The following is a 19,412-nucleotide window of genomic DNA, read 5'->3' as shown; positions in this document are numbered from 1 at the left end:
AGGAATGGCAAGAAATATTATTTCCTTTCATGCTTTGTACAAACAAGGGTTTACCTTTTCGTTTAATAATGAAGTTGGTTATGTTGATGCTTTCTTTAATAATGTTCTTTATTTTAAAGCATTACCTTGTGATGGTGTGTATGAAGCTGTATCTGTTGTAGATAACTCAGGAAATAATGTTTTGTGTATTGATTCTACTAATAATAATAACTTGGATAAAGCATCATTATGGCATTGTCGTCTTGGACATATAAGCAAGAAACGCATAGGCCAACTCCAAAAGGATGGAGTCTTGGAGTCGTTTGACCTAAAGTCAGATGATAGTTGCGAATCATGCTTACTTGGAAAAATGACAAAGTCACCCTTCACAGGCTCGTGTGAAAGAGGTGAAGGTTTGTTGGACCTTATACACATGGATGTGTGTGGACCATTTAAACATGCCGCAAGGGATGCTAATCGTTACTATTTGACTTTTACTGATGATTATAGTAGATATGGATATGTCTACTTAATCAAGCATAAGTCAGAGACTTTCGAGAAGTTTAAGGAATTTAAACAGGAAGTCGAGAATCAATTGGGCAGGAACATTAAGATGCTTCGATCCGATCGGGGTGGTGAGTATCTTAGTTCAGAGTTCCTCGACTATCTAAGGGAATGTGGGATTGTCTCACAATTGACACCTCCCAGGACACCACAGTTGAATGGTGTGGCTGAGAGGCGTAATCGAACCTTGTTGGACATGGTTCGTTCCATGATGAGTCGAGCTTCGCTACCAATCTCATTCTGGGGGTATGCCTTAGAGACTGCCGCCCATATCCTTAATCTAGTCCCTACAAAGAAAGTTGCCAAAACTCCTCACGAGATGTGGACTGGTAAAGTACCTAAACTAGACCACATCAAGATTTGGGGTTGCGAGGCTTTCGTGAGACGTGAGACTCATGATAAGCTCGAACCCCGAAGCGAGAGGTGTATTTTCATCGGCTACCAACAGCAATCCTTTGGTTACCTCTTCTACAGACCTAGTGACAATGTGGTCTTTGTAGCAAGAAGAGGAGTCTTTCGAGAAAGAGAGTTTATAAGCCAAGGAGACAGTGGGAGGCAAATTGATCTTGAAGAAATTCAAGAGTCAAGTGGTGAAGGAACTTCAAACTCTAGCCCTCAACTTGAGGAGGAAACTCCTGTTGAGCCAATTGACGAATCTGTACCTCTGAGGCGTTCCACGAGAGTTAGGAGTGCACCTGAGCATTACTATGGACTCCATATTACTACAGAAGGTGAGACACTTATTAGTGATGGAACACTAGTAAGTCAAGATGACCTTAACAGCTACGAGGAAGCCATGGCAGGCCCCGAGTCTGCTAAATGGAAAGAGGCTATGGATAGCGAGATACAATCCATGTATGACAATCAAGTTTGGAACTTGATTGAGAATGTACCAGGTCGAAAGACTGTAGGGTGCAAATGGGTCTTCAAGAAGAAGACCGACATGGATGGTAAAGTACACACTTATAAGGCTAGACTGGTTGCAAAGGGCTTCTCTCAAATTCCTGGAGTGGATTATGATGAGACCTTTTCTCCAGTAGCCAAGATTAAGTCTATTCGGGTTCTGTTAGCCATAGCCGCATTTCATGACTATGAAATTTGGCAAATGGATGTCAAAACTGCTTTCCTTAATGGAAAGTTGGCTGAAGATGTTTACATGAGTCAGCCAGAGGGTTTTGTCAGCAACGAGTACCCCAATAGAGTGTGTAAGCTTGAGAAATCCATTTATGGGTTAAAGCAAGCACCTCGCAGATGGAATCTTTGCTTTGATGAAAAGGTAAAGGAATTTGGCTTTTCTAGGAGTGAAGATGAATCTTGTGTGTATGTCAAGGCTAGTGGGAGTATAGTTAGCTTCTTGGTATTATATGTGGATGACATACTACTCATAGGAAACGACATTCCAACCCTGCAGGAAGTAAAATCCTGGCTTGGAAAGTGTTTCGCTATGAAGGACCTTGGTGAAGCTGCCTATATTTTAGGGATAAGGATCTTGAGAGATCGGAGTAAAAGACTAATTGGACTTAGTCAAAGTACCTACTTGGATAAGGTGCTGAAGAGATTCAGCATGCAGGACTCCAAGAAAGGAGAATTGCCCATCCAGAGTAACGCCAAACTGAGTAAGACACAAAGCCCTAGTACTGAGACTGAGATAGCACAAATGAGTCGAATACCTTATGCTTCGGCTGTAGGATCGATCATGTATGCTATGACGTGTACTCGACCTGATGTAGCTTTTGCCCTGAGCATGGTTAGCAAGTTTCAGGGGAACCCTGGCAAGGCACACTGGACTGCAGTAAAGAATATTCTCAAGTACCTACGAAGGACTAAGGACTGGGTCCTTACCCTCGGTGGGAGTGATGACTTGAGAGTTGTAGGGTATAGTGATGCTAGCTTCCAGACTGATAGGGATAATTTCCGCTCTCAGTCGGGCTGGGTCTTTACCCTAAATGGAGGAGCAATTTCTTGGAAGAGTTCCAAGCAAGAGACAGTGGCAGATTCTACTTGTGAATCAGAGTATATTGCAGCTAGCGAGGCGGCAAAGGAGGCGTTATGGCTGAGGAACTTCATTGGAGACCTTGGAGTTGTACCAGCTATTAAAGAGCCAATGGAAATTTTCTGTGATAGTGAAAGTGTTGTTACCTTAGCAAAGGAACCAATGGATCACGGGAGATCCAGACACATCAACAGAAAATACCATTTCATCAGACATCGGATCGAAGAAGGACTCCTCGTGGCAAAGAGGGTATCATCAGATGAGAATCCGGCAGATCCCCTCACGAAGGGACTGACTTGGGTTAAGCATCTCCAACATGCTCGAAGCATCGGGTTAAAGGATGATATTAGATTTAGTAGTTAGATAACCTCGAAATTTGTAAAGTGTAATTGACATCTGATGATGAATAAAAATGCTTTTATTTATGAGTAAAATGTTGCTATCTCATGTCGATCATTTACTATATTTCTTTTGCATGTTTTGACTTCCAGGATAATTTTGTTTGGTATAACATATTATTCAAACCTCCACAGTCGGTCATATGTCGGAAGTAGGTATGAATCAAGACTGTCATGGTTGGTTGTAGAGGTCTTGGACAAGGCTACAGCAATCATGAGTGCTCATAAGTTCTGAGCATTGGACTCAACCCACGCTCACTGGAATCACTTCATGGAATTCTATCTCGAGTGATCGTGAGACGGTAATATCGTATAAGTCTTCAAACCTAGAGATATGATTTGTTACTTACAAGTTGGTTATGCATTGATTCTACGAAAACGCATTGGTAACTCGATGTTATAAATCGTGCTCTTGTGTGTAATTCAATGAGTGGTAGAACAAACATATGAGTCGAAGTTTATCTGTTCCTTCTTGGATTAGAAGCTGATATCTGGGCCCCTCGATGATTTTGTTTTGACCCATGTACCGGGCCCGGTCAGAACTAAGTTGATGTGTTCAATTAAGTTCTTTGTCATACAAATCGGAAATCGAGAAACAAACTGTTGGACAATAAGTAAGACATTGTTCCATGTATTTGTCCGACTGATATCTAGAACAGAGGATTATATGATCACTTATCTTAAATGGCGTACCATCATCTTCTCAGTTCCGAGAAACCTTGTAAAGAGCTACGATTGCCGATCGGTTCCTGAAGTCATACTTGTAGTAATAGTTATTAGACTTATCCAAGTGGGAGACTGTTGGATAAGGTGTCTAAGTCCATAACTATTTCTGGTATGTACTTGACCCGACCCGGCATGGTCCATTTGGGTTGCATGGCACCATGCAATTGGATAGACTAAATGAGAGAAATAACACTTGGAGATTATTAATATATTATAAGTTCTAATATATTAATAATATTATTTGATTAGTTTGATCAAGAATTAATTTAGAATTAATTATGTGATCAAAAGATAACTAAGTAAATATATGGGTTGATTATGTAAATCATCCATATCTTGTATAGTGGGCTAAGAGGCTCCATGGATTATCAAGTTGGGTTCCACCCATAAGATGCTCCATGGATGCTCCATGGGAGTTACAAACCCATGGGTTATGGAAATGAAGAGTCATGACACATTAGGGTTTAACCCTAGATGTGTCAATACTATATAAGAAACATATTCTCCACCAAAATCGGCTACACTAAGAAACAAGAGGGCTTGGCCGATTTTTGAGAAGTGTGTGTTCTCTCATAAGTTCTTCCAAGAGCATTTGGTGTTGTGTGAAGCATTTGAGGCATCACACTTGGGGTGCTAGGCTCACAAGGTTTCAAGGAACACAAACAACAACAAGGTAAGTTATTCTATCTATACTTTAAGTTAAAATTGTTCCCCATGTATGCTAGATAGGAATATAATCTTGGAATTCAACTTTGCATGATAATTAGACAAACATAGATCCAAGGTTATTAAGGTTGCATGTACACTTAGGAAGTGTTAGAATGCTCAAAACCCATCAGTCATATCATATTGCATGCACGTAAAGATTGCAACTTTACGTGATAATCATGCCCTAGAAGTTTAGATCTGCGGTTTGGAGTCTTTGCATCACTTAAAAAGCTTCTGTATGGATGAAGGATTTAAGGTACTCAGCGAGTCGCATGGTCGACTCGACGAGTCATTTGAAGATGGTCATCGACTTGAAGAGTCTGATGAAGATTTTCCTTAGACTCGGCGAGCCTGTAGAGCGGATCGGTGAGTCAATTGGGGTTTTCCTAATCATTAGGTGTGTATAAAATTGTCAAGTTGCACGCGGGAAACCTCGACAAGTAGTCTCAGAGCTTCGATCACGAGCTTTAGGAACTCGACGAGTCACTCTGGTGACTCGGCGAGTGGGCGAGTATTAAAGAAACTCGGTGAGCAGCTGAGGGTACTCGATGAGTTAAGGTCAACATCCACTGTTGACCTTGACTGATGACTTTGAATTTGACCATGAGTTGACCCGTTGACTTTTGAGGACAGTTTTGGAAATATTGGAGATTTACAAGCATGGTTCGTAATAAATATAGATGGTGGTGTTCGTGTCAGTAATCCGAGAGTTTGAGTGAATTGGAGGAACATTCGTGTGAATTCAGTCTCAAATCAAGGAAAGGTTTTCAAAATGATTTCTAAAATGGTTTTCGAAATAAGTAAAGGAGGATGCATGGTGTAGGATCAGCCAGAGCCAGTAAGTAGACCCCAAAATACCATACAGTTATTTGATTATGTGATATGTTAGAACAACATGCTAGTACTAGGATAAGGATCTTCAGGAATTGCTTGATACATCTGCCTAATTACATGATGCATGATAGCCTAGGGTTTTCCTTATATAATATTGACATCATTATTGTACTTACTTGTGTATGCATCACGGTTGTATATAATTAAGATCTTATAGCCTGAGAATGTTTGATTTGGAATTATGTTCTATTCTATTTGATTAGGGCTTAGGGTAGGATCGGATATTCAAAAGTCTATGGGGTCCAACGTTATGTATGGCTAGCATACACTATTTTTTGCGGGGTTGACGAAAGTTTCATGGATGGTTGGGTCGTGAGAGGCCGGGAGGCCAATTACTAGATATTTAACATTCCTCTAAAAGTGAGGATTGAGCGCTTGCTACGAGTATGTATGTTCTTAGGGTGTTGTAGTGATACTTGAGACAAATATGGGTAGGTGTGGAAGGTAGTATGTGTTGGAATAGTGTCTAAGGCTGAAACTATATTAGGCAAGTATTTGACCCGGTTGTGCATGGTCCTTTTGGGTTGCCTTCACCATAGCAACTTGATGGATGATTTGTTAAGAGAGTGTAAATATTATAAGGAATAATATATGGTTATTTGATTAATATAAATCATAGATTAATTGAAATTAATTTGGTGACTTAAAGAGATTAATTAAATAAGAGGGTATAAACTGTTAATTGTTTGATAGTTACACTTTAGACTATAAATCCTTATCCAAGATAGGATGGACGATTTCTAGGGCTTGGATAAGTAAAAATCATCCATAGGGTTATCAAGGAAAGGATATGGATTAACTTAAAGTCTAAGTTATCCAATTAGGGTTAAAGCTGTAATCCTTAAGGAGACTACAAGTATAAATAGACCCTAGGGGTGAGGGAATTCGACACATCATCTAAAGTAGAGATACTCTGGCCGAATTCCTCCCCTCTCCTCTCTCCTAAATCATCCTTCTTGCTATTGGTGTTTGTAAGCCATTAGAGGAGTGACATTTGTGACTCTAGAAGCTCCAAGACAACAAGATCAACAAGGATTCCAAAGGTATGATTCTAGATATATTTCAATGTTGTTATTTAACCTAATTAGCCATTAGAAGTCTTGGATTCAAAGCATGTTTAATTAGAAAGCCTAGATCCCAGCATTAGGGTTTTGCATGCGCACATAGGAAAGTTCTTATGGTTAAAACCCATCAGTGGTATCAGAGCCTAGCTTGGTTTTCTTTAAATTGTTGCTTGATTAACTGAAACAAACCTGCAAAATTCGATTTTTGGGTTTCTGAGTCATGGACTCGGCGAGTTCCAAAGTGGACTCGGCGAGTAGGCCTGACTCGGCGAGTCCCTTTGTGTACTCGGCGAGTCCGGGCATCAGGATTAGCAAAACCGGGATTTTTTCATGTTTATCTTATGGAAACTTACCTTAATCATATTAGATCAACCCTAATCTGATTTTTTGATATATATGATTATAATCTTGATCTAATTAAAGATATTTATCATCTAATAAAATATTTAATTTCCTTATATGATAATTGATTAATTATTTTGATAATTATCTTAAAAGAAATCTTGGATAAATCAAATATAGATAATTAGGATATTAATTGTTAATTGGAATTATTTGTTATTTGATCCTCCATGTTTTAAAATGTTTAAAACTTGCCCTCAAGTTTTGAAATTTATATTTGTGATTAAAAGGTTTTATTTAGACAACTTAAATTTCAAACCCTACGTTTTAAAAGGTTTAAAACACAACCTTATACTAATATGATATTACTAGAATAATATATATATATATATATATATATATATATATATATGTATAACTAAATGCTAGTCTTACCGTTAGTAGGCCTCATTCACGAAGCCGATCTATAAGGTGGGTATAAGGTTGCGGCCTATAAAATGGCGCTTAATGGGTGTACACTCACACCCACCGCTTGCTTGATTGGTGGAGGGTCGTTAGCCGAACGGGTAGGATAGGGCAACCTCATCCTCTCATTAAAAGTATAATAAGAAATACAAAGTAACTACACGTTTTAAAATTTTCCCAATCTTAGTTACTTTAGGAAAAGTGAATTGATGCAATCCCATGAAATTACACTTTGCACCCTTGCTAAGAAGTTAGTGGAGTGTGTGTGGTTTACCGGCACACTAATTGGTTCTAAGCAAAGGTGGCAAAGGGTGATTCATTGTTTATCATAGTTCGATGGAGCGTGTGTGGTTTACCGGCACATCGAATAAGGTGATCGTTACAATGAAGGCACCATGTGAATTTGCATGGTAATTCACAACTGCTTTGTGATCCTCGGCATCCTAGTCACAAACAAGAGGGGCATATCGAGATTTAAACATGCCATTGAATAGTTTCAATGAATCTCATCCGAACCTAGGAATTCTCAATACACTTAGGACTAATAGTTTAGGTTTTGTAATGGAGAATTAGTGAATCGTCATTCACTTACCTTCAATTTATTTTCATGTTAGATTACGGAATCCCTTTTCTAATATGTAAATGTTATTGTTGGATCCTAACCCTAATTTTTCTTATTGGGTGATAATTAGGGATTCTTATTCTAATCTATCTTTGTCCTTTCTATAGATGTCGAACACAAAAAACGCTGCTGCAAGTTCTTTCACATTGATGAGCCTTTGTCAAAAGGTCACCTTCGATGGAACAAACTTTAGCGAATGGATAAGATACATTCGCACCATTTCTCGCTATGAGGATAAGGAGTATGTCCTCGATGAAAAGCTTGAGAAGATCAACCCCGAAATCACTACTCCGGCTAAAATCACCGCTTTTGAGACTCATGAGCGAGATGCAACGAAGGTACATTGCATCATGATTGCCACCATGAACTCCGAATTCCAAAAGTCCTACGAGGACATGTATCCATACGAGATGCATCAAGACTTATTGGAGAGATACCACCAAAACGCGAGACAAGAGCGTTATGAGATTTTCACTAACATGATCCCCGCTAAGATGGGTCATGGAGAATCTCTTACCGTGCACCTGCAAAAGATGCAAAGGTATGTCGATCGCCTTCGCAAGTTAAATGTTGACTTTGGGGAAGACTTGGCGATCGACATGGTGCTTCACTCTTTGCCTCCGATGTACAACTAATTTAGGATGACCTACCACATGAACAAAGAGGAGGTCACCCTAAGCAAACTCCAAGGTCTTTTGAGAGTCGCTGAGAGCAACTTCAAAGACAAGTCTGTTGCACCTACTCCCAATCCGTCTGCTGCTCCTGTCTTGGCAATTGGTCAAGGAAAGGGAAAGAAGAGGAAGGCTTCATCAAAGAACTATCGCAAGGTTAAAGCCCGAGATGGTGCCTCTTCTAGTGGGACCAAAGTTGATCCCTCTAAGCCCTATCCTAACCCGAAGGAGGCAGAGTGCCACCACTGCCACAAGATAGGACATTGGAAGAGAAGCTACCCAGAATACCTGCAAGCAATCAAAGAAGGAAAGATCAAGCCATCTTTCGCAGGTATATACACAATTAAATCTAACGATTCTAATCATGCTATTTCTTGGGTTCTTGACACCGGGTGTGGTTATCACATTTGTTCAAATGTGCAGGGACTAAGAAGAAGTATGGATGTGGAGCAAGGAAGGATCAATCTAATCATGGGGAACAGAAGATCGTCGCCTGTTACCAAGATTGGAGTGTATTCTTTAGTGCTTAGGAATAATTTATGTTTAGATTTGAAGAATTGTTGCTATTCGCCAGAAATGGCTAGAAACATCATTTCATTTCATGGTTTATATAGACAAGGATTTAGATTTTCTTTTAATAATGAGAATGGTTCTATTATGGCTTATCTAAATAGTGTCTTTTACTTTGAAGCTATACCATGTAATGGAATATATGAAACTGTTATGATTGTTGATAACTTAGGAAATGATGTTTTGAATATTGATTCTTCCACTAGTTTGGATAAAGCATCCTTGTGGCATTGCCGTCTTGGACATGTCAACAAGAAACACATAGCCCAACTCCAAAAGGATGGAGTGTTGGAGTCATTCGACCTTAGGGAAGATGACACATGCGAGTCTTGTTTACTTGGAAAGATGACTAAGTGACCCTTCACAAATACTTGTGAAAGGGTGAGGGGCTATTGGACCTAATACATACCGATGTATGTGGACCCTTTAGATCAACGACGAAGGATGGGAACCGCTTCTATGTGACTTTTACCGATGACTATAGTAGATATGGGTATATCTATTTAATCAAGCAAAAGTCAGAAACCTTTGAAAAGTTCAAAGAGTTCAAGAATGAAGTGGAGAATCAATTGGGCAGGAAAATCAAGATGTTTCGATCTGATCTAGGAAGAGAGTACCTAAGTCTTGAATTCCACGATTATCTCAAGGAGTGTGGAATAGTTTCGCAATTGACGCCTCCTAGGACACCGCAGTTGAATGGTGTGGCAGAAAGGCGTAATCGAACCTTATTGGATATGGTTCGCTCTACGATGAGTCGTGCTTCACTACCTATCTTCTTTTGGGGGTATGCCTTAGAGACGGCCGCCCATATCCTTAATCGAGTCCCTACTAAGAAGGTTTCCAAAACACCTCACGAGATGTGGACGGCGAAAGCTCCCTCGTTGGCACATATCAAGGTTTGGGGTTGCGAGGCTTTCGTAAGACGAGATACTCACGAAAAGCTTGAACCTCGAACTGAGCGATGTATTTTCATCGGCTACCCGCAAACATCCTTTGGATATCTCTTCTATAGACCGAAGGACAATGTTGTCTTTGTTGTGAGGAGAGGAGTTTTCCGAGAGCGAGAACTCATAAGCCAAGGAGACAGTGGGAGGCAAATCGAACTTGAAGAGATTCAAGATTCGATAGATGAAGGAACTTCTACCGCTGGCATTCAACCCAAGGAGGAAACTCTGGTTGAACCGATTGACGAATCCTTACCTCTTAGACGTTCCGATAGAGTTAGAGTTCATCCCCAGTTTTATGGTTTTCATATTACTACCGAAGGGGACACGTATATTAGTGATGGTACACTAGTAAATCATGATGAACCTAATAGCTATAAGGAAGCCATGGCAGGCCCAGAGTCTGCAAAATGGAAAGAGGCAATGGATAGCGACATCCAATCCATGTACGATAACCAAGTTTGGAATTTGGTTGATTATGTGCCCGGACGTAAGACCGTTGGGTGCAAGTGGTGTTGGGTTTTAGCCATAAGAACTTTCCTATGTGCGCATGCAAAACCCTATTGCTTGGATCTAGGCTTTCTATCAAACATGCTTTTGAATCCAAGACTTCTAATGGCTAATTAGGTTAAACAATAATATTAATACAGATCTAGAATCATACCTTTGAGTTCCTTGTTGATCTTCTTGTCTTGGAGCTTCTAGAGTCACAATTGTCACTCCTCTGATGGTTTACAAACACCAATAGCAAGCAAGATGATTTAGGAGAGAGGAGAGGGGATGGAATTCGGCCAGAGGTTCCTTTCTTTAGGTTCTGAAAGATTGTACACGAATTCCACACCCCAAGGGCCTATTTATACCTTTAGACTCCTTAAGGGTTTCACCCTAAACCCTAATTGGATAATCTTCACTTAAGGCTATCCAAATCCATTCCATAGATATCCTTATGGACTATTTTGAGCTATCCTAAAGCTCTTAGAAACCGTCCAAAGTCCATCCTAATGGATTTATAGTCTAAAGTCTAACTATCAAACAATTGACAGTTTATACCCTCTTATTTAATTAATCTCTTTAAGTCACCAAATTAATACCAATTAATCTATGACTTATATTAATCAAATAGCTAAATATTATTCCTTATAATATTTACTCTCTCTTAACAAATCATCCTTCAAGTTGCTATGGTGAAGGCAACCCAAAAGGACCATGCACCACCGAATATAGTTATAGCCTTAGACACTATTCCAACAGTCTCCCACTTGGATAAGTCTAGTAACTATACAAGTATAATACGGTTTGCAATCGTAGCTCTCAAAGACGCTGTCAACTCTGATCTAATCAATCTTGTCCTTTAGATAAGGGATCGTACAGTCCTCTGTTAGATATCATGCTGACAATCCTATGGAATGGTTAGTCTAGCATTTAGATTTCTCGATCTTCGATTTATTTGACATAGAACTTATTTGAACACATCAATTCAGTTCTGACCGGGCCCAGCACATAAGTCAAATCAAATCATCGAGTGGCCAAGATATCTCTTCTACCCTCTTAGGATAAAATTTACAGATAAACTTCGACTTATATGCATTTACTTATTCATTAACCAACTATACACAACAATGCGTTTTATAACATCAAGTTACTGATGCGTTTTCGCATTATCAATGCACAATCAAATAACAAATAATAAACCATATATCTAGGTTTTAAGACCATATGATATTATCGTCTTGCGATCACCTTTTATATCGTATTCCATAAAGTGATTCCAGCAAGCGCGGGTTTATTCCAATGCTCAAAACCAGTTCGTAAGCACTCATGAACGTTGCAGCAACTCTTGCTATGTCTAACACCATTTAGACACTCTACACACCAATTCACGACAATCTTCATTCATATCTACTCCCAACATATGAACGATTGTGGACCATTTGAATAATTCGATTATTCCTAATAAACTCAATTATTCTGGAAGTCAAAACATGCAAAGTGAAACAATAGTTAAACAACTAACATGTGATAGTAACTTTGCTCATAAATAAAACTTCTTTATTTAATCATCAAATGTTAATTACATTTATCTATTATGCGTTTCTAATACAATCTAATCTATGCTAATACCATCCTTCAGCCCAATACTCCTAGCATGCTGTAAGTGCTTAACCCTACTTAGTCCCTTCGTAAGCGGATCTGCTGGGTTATCTTCTGATGATATCCTCTTCACTACGAGTTGTCCTTCTTCTACACGATGTCTAATGAAGTGATATTTTTCTGTCGATATGTCGAGATCTACCATGATCCCTCGGTTCCTTGGTCAAGGCAACCGCACCTTCGTTATCACAGAAAATCTCCATGGGCTCCTTTATGGCCGGCACAACTCCAAGATCACCAATGAAGTTCTTTAGCCATATTGCCTCCTTCGACGCTTCGCTCGCTGCGATGTACTCTGATTCGCACGTTGAATCAGCTACGGTTTCCTGCTTGGAACTTTTCCATGTCACTGCTCCTCCATTTAGGGTAAAGACCCAGCCCGACTGCGAACGATAGTTGTCCCTGTCGGTTTGAAAGCTGGCGTCACTATACCCTCGCACCTTCAAGTCATCACTCCCTCCAAGGACTAAGAACCATTCTTTCGTTCTCCGAAGGTACTTAAGGATGTTCTTCACCGCAATCCAATGTGCTTTGCCAGGGTTCCCTTGATATCTGCTAACCATGCTCAAAGCGAAGGCTACATCAGGGCGAGTACAAGTCATAGCGTACATGATTGAGCCAACTGCGGAAGCGTATGGTACTCGGCTCATTTCTGCTATCTCGGCTTCGGTACTCGGACTTTGAGCCTTACTCAACTTGGCATTTCCTTGTATCGGTAGTTCTCCCTTCTTTGAGTTTTCCATACTAAAACGTTTTAGTACCTTCTCCAAGTAAGTATTCTGACTAAGTCCAATTAGTCTCTTACTTCTTTCTCTTACTATCCTTATTCCCAATATGTAAGAAGCCTCTCCGAGGTCCTTCATAGCGAAGCACTTCCCGAGCCAGGACTTAACCTCCTGCAAAGTCGGGATGTCGTTTCCTATGAGTAATATGTCATCGACATATAGAACGAGGAAGCTTACTACACTCCCACTGGCTTTGACATATACACAAGATTCGTCTTCGCTTCGTACAAATCCAAACTCTTTGACTTTCTCATCGAAGCAAAGATTCCATCTGCGAGACACTTGCTTAAGTCCATAAATGGACTTCTCAAGCTTACACACTCTATTCGGATGCTTCGGATCCACAAACCCCTCTGGCTGAGCCATGTAGACATCCTCAGCCAACTTTCCGTTAAGGAAAGCGGTCTTGACATCCATTTGCCAAATCTCATAATCATGAAATGCGGCAATTGCTAGCATCACTCTAATAGATTTAATCTTCGCAACTGGCGAGAAGGTCTCATCATAGTCAACTCCGGGAGTTTGAGTAAAGCCCTTCGCAACCAATCGTGCTTTGTATGTGTGTACGTTCCCATCCACGTCGGTCTTCTTCTTGAAGATCCACTTGCACCCTACGGTCTTACGTTCGGGCACGTAATCAACCAAATTCCAAACTTGGTTATCGTACATGGATTGGATCTCACTATCCATCGCCTCTTTCCATTTCGCAGACTCCGGGCCTACCATGGCTTCCTTATAGCTATTAGGTTCATCAAGATTTATTAGTGTACCATCACTAATATACGTGTCCCCTTCGGTAGTAATATGAAAACCATAAAACTGGGGTTGAACTCTAAATCTATCGGAACGTCTAAGAGGTAAGGATTCGTCAATCGGTTCAACCGGAGTTTCCTCCTCGGGTTGAACGCCAGCGGTAGCGGTTCCTTCATCTATCGATTCTTGAATCTCTTCAAGTTCAATTTGCCTCCCACTGTCTCCTTGGCTTATGAGTTCTCGCTCTCGGAAAACTCCTCTCCTCGCAACAAAGATAACATTATCTTTCGGTCAATAGAAGAGATATCCAAAGGAAGTTTGCGGGTAGCCGATGAAAATACATCGCTCACTTCGAGGTTCAAGCTTGTCGTGAGTATCTCGTCTTACGAAAGCCTCGCAACCCCAAACCTTGATATGTGCCAACGAGGGAACTTTCCCCGTCCACATCTCGTGAGGTGTTTTGGCAACCTTCTTGGTAGGGACTCGGTTAAGGATATGGGCGGCAGTCTCTAAGGCATACCCCCAAAAGAAGATAGGTAGTGAAGCACGACTCATCATAGAGCGAACCATATCCAATAAGGTTCGATTACGCCTTTCTGCCACACCATTCAATTGCGGTGTCCTAGGAGGCGTCAATTACGAAACTATTCCACACTCCTTGAGATAATCGTGGAATTCAAGACTTAGGTACTCTCCTCCTCGATCGGATCGAAGCATCTTGATTTTCCTGCCCAGTTGATTCTCCACTTCATTTTTGAACTCTTTGAACTTTTCAAAGGTTTCTGACTTTTGCTTGATTAAATAGATATACCCATATCTACTATAATCATCGGTAAAGGTCACATAGAAGCGGTTCCCATCCTTCGTGGTTGATCTAAAAGGTCCACATACATCGGTATGTATTAGGTCTAATAGTCCCTCACCCCTTTCACAAGTACTCGTGAAGGGTGACTTAGTCATCTTTCCAAGTAAACAAGATTCGCATGTGTCATCTTCCTTAAGGTCGAATGACTCCAACACTCCATCCTTTTGGAGTTGGGCTATGCGTTTCTTGTTGACATGTCCAAGACGACAATGCCACAAAGATGCTTTATCCATACTAGTGGAAGAATCAATATTCAAAACATCATTTCCTAAGTTATCAACAATCATAACAGTTTCATATATTCCATTACATGGTACAGCTTCAAAATAAAAGACACCATTTAGATAAGCCAAAATAGAACCATTCTCATTATTAAAAGAAAATCTAAAACCTTGTCTATATAAACCATGAAATGAAATGATGTTTCTAGCCATTTCTGGCGAATAGCAACAATTGTTCAAATTTAAAACTAAACTATTCTTAAGCACCAAATAATACACTCCAATCTTGGTCACAGGCGACGATCTTCTGTTCCCCATAATTAGGTTGATCCTTCCTTGCTCCACATCCCTACTTCTTTTTAGTCCCTGCACATTAGAACAAATGTGGTAACCACAACCGGTGTCAAGAACCCAAGAAATAGCATGATTAGAATCGTTAGATTTTATTGCATATATACCTACGAAAGATGGCTTGATCTTTCCCTCCTTGATGGCTTGCAGGTAGTCCGGGCAGCTTCGCTTCCAATGTCCTATCTTGTGGCAGTGGTGGCACTCTGCCTCCTTCGGGTTAGAGCAGGGCTTAGAGGGATCAACTTTTGTCCCACTAGAAGAGGAACCATCTCGGGCTTTCACCTTTCGATAGTTATTTGAAGAAGCTTTCCTCTTCTTTCCCTTCCCTTGACCAATTGCCAAGACAGGAGCAGCAGACGGATTGGGAGTTGGTGCAACAGACTTGTCCTTGAAATTGCTCTCAGCAACCCTCAAGAGACCTTGGAGCTTACTTAGAGTGACCTCCTCTTTATTCATGTGGTAGGTCATCCTAAATTGATTGTACATCGGAGGCAAAGAGTGAAGCACCATGTCGATCGCCAAGTCTTCGCCGAAGTCAACGTTTAACTTGCGAAGGCGGTCGACATACCTTTGCATCTTTTGCAAGTGCACGGTAAGAGATTCTCCATGACCCATCTTAGCGGAAATCATGTTGGTGAAGATCTCGTAACGCTCTTGTCTCGCGTTTTGGTGGTACCTCTCCAACAAGTCTTGATGCATCTCGTATGGATACATGTCCTCGTAGGACTTTTGGAACTCGGAGTTCATGGTGGCGATCATGATGCAATGTACTTTCGTCGCATCTCGCTCATGGGTTTCAAAGGCGGTGATTTCAGCGGGAGTAGCAATTTCGGGGTTGATTTTCTCGAGCTTCTCGTCGAGGACATACTCTTTATCCTCATAGCGAGCAATGGTGCGAATGTATCTTATCCATTCGCCAAAGTTCGTTCCATCGAAGGTGACCTTTTGGCAAAGGCTCATCAACGTGAAAGAACTAGCAGCAGCGTTGTTTGCGTTTGACATCTATAGAAAGGACAAAGATAGATTAGAACAAGAATCCCTAATTATCACCCAATAAGAAAAATTAGGGCTAGGATCCAACAATAACATTTACATACTAGAAAAGGGATGTCGTAATCCAACATGCAAATAAATTGAAGGTAAGTGAATGACGATTCACTAATTCTCCATCACAAAACTTAAACTTTTAGTCCTAAGTGTTTTTGAGAATTCCTAGGTTCGGATGAGATTCATTGAACTATTCAATGGCATGTTTAAATCTCGATATGCCCCTCTTGTTTGTGACTGGGATGCCGAGGATCACAAAGCGGGTGTGAATTACCATGCAAATTTACATGGTGCCTTCATTGTTACGATCACCTATTCGATGTGCCGGTAAACCACACACGCTCCATCGAACTATGATAAACAATGAATCACCCTTCGCCACCTTCGCTTAGAACCAATTAGTGTGCCGGTAAACCACACACGCTCCACTAACATCTTAGCAAGGTGCAAAGTATAATTCCATGGGATTGCATCAATTCACTTTTCCTAAAGTAACTAAGATTGGGAAATTTAAAAAGGATTTAGTTACTTCGTATTTCTTATTATACTTTTAATGAGAGGATGAGGTTGCCCTATCCTACCCGTTCGGCTAACGACCCTCCACCAATCAAGCAAGCGGTGGGTGTGAGTGTACACCCATTAAGCGCCATTTTATAGGCCGCAACCTTATACCCACCTTATAGATCGGCTTCGTGAATGAGGCCTACTAGCGGTAAGACTAGCATTTAGTTATACATATATATATTATTCTAATAATGTCATATAAGTATAGGGTTGTATTTTAAACCTTTCAAAATCTAGTGTTTGAAATTTAAGTTGTCTAAATTAAAGCTTTTAATCACAAATTTAAATTTCAAAACTATAGGGTAGGTTTTAAACATTTAAAAACATGGAGGATCAAATAACAAATAATTTCAATTAACAATTAATATCTTAATTATCTTTATTTGATTTATCCTTGATTTCTTTGAGGATAATTACCAAAAATAATTAAAACAATTAATTAATTATCATATAAAGAAACTAAATATTTAATTAGTTGATAATTACCTTTAACTAGATCAAGATAACACTTATATTTATCAAAAAAACGAATTCATATTGATCTAATTAGTTTATGGTAAGTTTGGATAAGATAAACACAAAGAAATCCCGAATCTGGCCTTTCCTGACGCTTGGACTCGCCGAGTACACAAATGGACTCGCCGAGTCAGGCCTACTCGCCGAGTCCACTTTGGAACTCGCCGAGTCAGTGACTCAAAACCAAAAAAATCGAATTTTGCAGGTTTGTTTCAGTTATTCAAGCAACAATTTGTAGAAAACCAATCTAGGCTCTGATACCACTGTTGGGTTTTAGCCATAAGAACTTTCCTATCTGCGCATGCAAAACCCTATTGCTTGGATCTAGGCTTTCTATCAAACATGCTTTTGAATCCAAGACTTCTAATGGCTAATTAGGTTAAACAATAACATTAATACAGATCTAGAATCATACCTTTGAGTTCCTTGTTGATCTTCTTGTCTTGGAGCTTCTAGAGTCACAATTGTCACTCCTCTGATGGTTTACAAACACCAATAGCAAGCAAGATGATTTAGGAGAGAGGAGAGGGGATGGAATTCGGCCAGAGGTTCCTTTCTTTAGGTTCTGAAAGATTGTACACGAATTCCACACCCCAAGGGCCTATTTATACCTTTAGACTCCTTAAGGGTTTCACCCTAAACCCTAATTGGATAATCTTCACTTAAGGCTATCCAAATCCATTCCATAGATATCCTTATGGACTATTTTGAGCTATCCTAAAGCTCTTAGAAACCGTCCAAAGTCCATCCTAATGGATTTATAGTCTAAAGTCTAACTATCAAACAATTGACAGTTTATACCCTCTTATTTAATTAATCTCTTTAAGTCACCAAATTAATACCAATTAATCTATGACTTATATTAATCAAATAGCTAAATATTATTCCTTATAATATTTACTCTCTCTTAACAAATCATCCTTCAAGTTGCTATGGTGAAGGCAACCCAAAAGGACCATGCACCACCGAATATAGTTATAGCCTTAGACACTATTCCAACAAGTGGATCTTCAAGAAGAAGACCGACGTGGATGGGAACGTACACACATATAAAGCGCGATTGGTTGCGAAGGGCTTTACTCAAACTCCGGGAGTTGACTATGATGAGACCTTCTCACCAGTTGCGAAGATTAAGTCTATTAGAGTGATTCTAGCAATTGCCGCATTTCATTATTATGAAATTTGGCAAATGGATGTCAAGACCGCCTTCCTTAACGGAAAGTTGGCTGAGGATGTTTACATGGCTCAGCCATAGGGGTTTGTGGATCCGAAGCATCCAAATAGAGTGTGTAAGCTTGAGAAGTCCATTTATGGACTTAAGCAAGCGTCTCGCAGATGGAATCTTTGCTTCGATGAAAAAGTCAAAGAGTTTGGATTTGTACGAAGCGAAGACGAATCTTGTGTATATGTCAAAGCCAGTAGGAGTATAGTAAGCTTCCTCGTTCTATATGTCGATGACATATTACTCATAGGAAACGACATCCCGACTCTGCAAGAAGTCAAGTCCTGGCTCGGGAAGTGTTTCGCTATGAAGGACCTCGGAGAGGCTTCTTACATTTTGGGAATAAGGATAGTAAGAGAAAGAAGTAAGAGACTAATTGGACTTAGTCATAATACTTACTTAGAGAAGGTACTAAAACGTTTTAGTATGGAAAACTCAAAGAAGGGAGAACTACCGATACAAGGAAATGCCAAGTTGAGTAAGACTCAAAGTCCAAGTACTGAAGCTGAAATAGCAGAAATGAGCCGAATACCGTATGCTTCTGCAGTTGGCTCAATCATGTACGCTATGACTTGTACTCGCCCTGATGTAGCCTTCGCTTTGAGCATGGTTAGCAGATATCAAGGGAACCCTGGCAAAGCACATTGGATTGCGGTAAAGAACATCCTTAAGTACCTTCGGAGGACGAAAGAATGGTTCTTAGTCCTTGGAGGGAGTGATGACTTGAAGGTGCGAGGGTATAGTGATGCCAGTTTTCAGACCGATAGGGACAACTACTGTTCGCAGTCGGGCTGGGTCTTTACCCTAAATGGAGGAGCAGTAACTTGGAAAAGTTCCAAGCAAGAAACCGTAGTTGATTCAACGTGCGAATCAGAGTACATCGCAGCGAGCGAAGTGTCGAAGGAGGCAATATGGCTAAAGAACTTCATTGGTGATCTTGGAGTTGTGCCTGCCATAAAGGAGCCCATGGAGATTTTCTGTGATAACGAAGGTGCGG

This window comes from Lactuca saligna, chromosome 6 (assembly GCF_052625555.1).
Source record: "Lactuca saligna cultivar CGN05327 chromosome 6, ASM5262555v1, whole genome shotgun sequence".
Classification (NCBI taxonomy): Eukaryota; Viridiplantae; Streptophyta; class Magnoliopsida; order Asterales; family Asteraceae; genus Lactuca; species Lactuca saligna.
Note: the sequence above shows the minus strand (reverse complement) of the source record.